General features: G+C 39.5%; 1 protein-coding gene across 1 annotated transcript in view; it reads right to left on the minus strand.

The window, feature by feature from the left end:
* Positions 1-276, minus strand: part of OCLN (occludin) — a 55,642-nt gene that overhangs the window by 34,938 nt on the left and 20,428 nt on the right. The window lies entirely within an intron of this gene.

Consider the following 276-nt stretch of genomic DNA (forward strand, 5'->3'; position numbering starts at 1 on the left):
TACCTCCATAAAGTGTTAAGGCTATCTTCTACCCAATTATCAAAAGCACCTAGAACTGATTAAAACTTCAGAACAGTAAAATCAGATAAGATGCCAAAGTTCACTGGAACTCTAACATTACCAGCCCTGGTCTCTCTTGAGTCAGGTTTTTTTGTTAGGCTCTCGAAACCTTAAATAAACAAATCCAGCAGCCAGTGAAAACTGACACACCCAGAAACTCCCAGCGAAACGTTTACTTCATAGTTCACAACAGACTGTCCTATTCCATCTTCAGTT

Source organism: Crocuta crocuta, unplaced genomic scaffold, assembly GCF_008692635.1.
Source record: "Crocuta crocuta isolate KB4526 unplaced genomic scaffold, BGI_CrCroc_1.0 scaffold383, whole genome shotgun sequence".
Taxonomy (NCBI): Eukaryota; Metazoa; Chordata; class Mammalia; order Carnivora; family Hyaenidae; genus Crocuta; species Crocuta crocuta.